This window comes from Limulus polyphemus, unplaced genomic scaffold (assembly GCF_000517525.1).
Source record: "Limulus polyphemus unplaced genomic scaffold, Limulus_polyphemus-2.1.2 Scaffold989, whole genome shotgun sequence".
Classification (NCBI taxonomy): Eukaryota; Metazoa; Arthropoda; class Merostomata; order Xiphosura; family Limulidae; genus Limulus; species Limulus polyphemus.
In genome coordinates, this window is record NW_013666599.1 from 312,754 (window position 1) to 315,924 (window position 3,171).

The window sequence follows — 3,171 nt, forward strand, 5'->3', positions numbered from 1 at the left end:
TCCTAAAGTTTTGAACTAGGTATCGTGTATCACCATGTTTGTAACAGGTTTAAGATTTTATTCTTTCATAAAAGGAGCCAAACAGTTCTTTCCAATTTTGAACTGGATCTGATCAACCATGTTTGTAACAGGTTTAAGATTTTATTCTTTCATAAAAGGAGCCAAACAGTTCTTTCCAATTTTGAACTGGATTTGATCAACCATGTTTGAACAGGTTTAAGATTTTATTCTTTCATAAAAGGAGCCAAACAGTTCTTTCCAATTTTGAACTGGATTTGATCAACCATGTTTGAACAGGTTTAAGATTTTATGCTTTCATAAAAGGAGCCAAATAGTTCCTTCCTATTTTGAGAAAACCGCAGTACAAAATACACAAACTTTATTTGTTATTCAGCGACTGAAAAATTAAACGTGTACCGTTACTAATTTGTATTTTAGTTGCTAGTTATTGTTGACCTGAAGCCTTTGGGTAGGAGACATTCTATACATATTTCTATGAAGCTTCTGCTCAAGCACGTGATGGCTATTAGCCAGTAAAAATTCTCTGCTAAACCGCTATATTGATTATACAAACTTTTACAGTGTGTACAGTTGTAGGGCTTCTCTGAGTTTATCAGCAACCAACGCTCACAAAGATCAGCATACATAAAATTGCTATCTGTAGTGTACCAGCAACTTAATACGTCAATGACATTTTTGGTTTCGTGAACAAAGGTGAGCTCAAAGTGTATATTTAGATTTATATCGTATGTGTATGAAAAGAACAATACCTTCGAAAAAAATACCCCGTATTTAACAACAAGAAACGTGTTTGTACACAAATTATATATCAATACTTGCATGTGACTGCCACATTAGAAGAGTCGTGTATTTCTAAACACCGTGCGAACTCGTGTCCGTTTGTGAGCAGGCTCATGATCAATACGTAACATTGGATGTACAACTGAACTCACGTGACCAGCGTCTGAGTCAGTTTCTAACTGAGAAAACCTTCCTATTAATACAAAGCTATGTCACTGTAATACATACATTATAAATACAGGAATTGCATCTGCTTAGTAGATGTCAGGGACAAAATTTAGTCATATTGGATACGTTGAACGGTATAATTACATATTGCAATGTTTTTTTTTCTTCCTAAAGTGGACCCACAAGCAATTTAATTCATACATAATTTAAGAATGTCTTTGTAAAGCACCTGGGTCTTATGGACCCAAGCGGTAATTTCATGATTAATATACTGGTTTCGTTTATTGATTCATAAGGAGCCCCCGATATGACCTTTGTTAGTACTTATGCCTTTATGATGTTTTCACGAAAATTGTTCGACAAAAAGTCAGAGATTGAATTATGAAATGAATGCTTACTTCGATAAATTGGGAAATTGTTCGACAAAAAGTCAGAGATTGAATTATGAAATGAATGCTTACTTCGATAAATTGGGAAATTGTTCGACAAAAAGTCAGAGATTGAATTATGAAATGAATGCTTACTTCGATAAATTGGGAAATTGTTCGACAAAAAGTCAGAGATTGAATTATGAAATGAATGCTTACTTCGATAAATTGACAAATTGTTCGACAAAAAGTCAGAGATTGAATTATGAAATGAATGCTTACTTCGATAAATTGGGAAATTGTTCGACAAAAAGTCAGAAATTGAATTATGAAATGAATGCGTACTTCGATAAATTGGGAAATTGTTCGACAAAAAGTCAGAGATTGAATTATGAAATGAATGCTTACTTCGATAAATTTGGAAATTGTTCGACAAAAAAGTCAGAAATTGAATTATGAAATGAATGGGAAATTGTTTTTTCTAATATTGAGTAGTCTCAAATGATACGCAACGGCATATAACTTTATATATGAATATATATGACCGACTTGTGTACTTTGCTTCTGCACACGTTTAATAATTACCAACTCTTACATTTTGCGATACAAGCAGCTGATTTTGTGAATAGGATCACGGTTACTTTGAAATATTCGTTTCTTAGTAACCGACAGCTAAATTTTTTATTGGTTATTGATAAGGGTGGTTGAATCAACAAACATGTTGTTACTCTTGTGGCTCCATCTAGTGTAGCAAAACTAAATGCTTTAGATTTTATATTTTGTACTAATTTAAATCTTATTTTGGTTTTCATGAACTTAAAAGATTCTGTATTAAAAAAAAGATACAGTTCATTTGGTTTCTAGCACAACCGTGCCTATACGAGATGCCAGAACCACGAAACCTGGAATTTTACAGATGCAAATAAACTTACTTTTTGAGTAATTTGACGCAAATGGTGGATGGACCGTTGCTTCAAAAACGCTCTTTAGAAATATGAGTACGCAACCGTATGCTACAAGAGTGAAGGCTATACAAGAGTGAAGGCTAGACAAGAGAAATTCGAGAGTTGATGGTGGTTCCTGTCGACTTGTTGCCTTGCTTTGAGCGTTACTGTTCAAAATTAGGGATGGCTATGGGCAGATAACTCTTTCAATAGCTTTATGTGAGGGCGCGGGATGGACCAGTGGTAGAACTCAAACTTTCCCATCCGCATTCGAGTTCATGCGGTGCCGCAAAATATTCTCTGCATCTTAAGTTGTGGATGTGTTGTAAGAGCGACAGTCAATCCCTTAGCATGGATGGTGAATGGTAGCTGATTGGTTGGCTTTCTTCTGGTCAGTAGTTCAAAATTAGGGACGGCGGCGGATAGCCTTGAAGCTTTGCCTTAAATACAAATGCTTTGTTCAAAGATTCTGAAACAAACAAGTCTGACTTTCAATAATTTTTCAGCGAAATAACTTGGGAAGTACAAAATGTCTCATTTAGGATTGTTTGATTATTATTATGGGGGAGGGGAGTGGGGTAAGTGTGACTTAATTTCTGGGAATGCCGTGTGTATATTATACCCCACATAAAATGTAGGAAAGACAACTGATCTCCCCCAATTCTTTCTATGAGTATAACGTCAGCTGTTATCCACCAATTCTTTCTATGAGTATAACGTTAGCTGTTATCCACCAATCCTTTCTATGAGTATAACGTCAGCTGTTACCCCCAATCCTTTCTATGAGTATAACGTCAGCTGTTATCCACCAATCCTTTCTATGAGTATAACGTCAGCTGTTATCCAACAATCCTTTCTATGAGTATAACGTCAGCTGTTACCCCCCAATC

At 35.3% G+C, this 3,171-nt stretch overlaps 1 protein-coding gene across 1 annotated transcript in view; it reads left to right on the forward strand.

Annotated features, from left to right (window-relative positions):
- The window catches only part of LOC106461572 (phospholipid phosphatase-related protein type 1-like), a 34,391-nt gene that overhangs the window by 22,883 nt on the left and 8,337 nt on the right, over nt 1-3,171 (forward strand). The window lies entirely within an intron of this gene.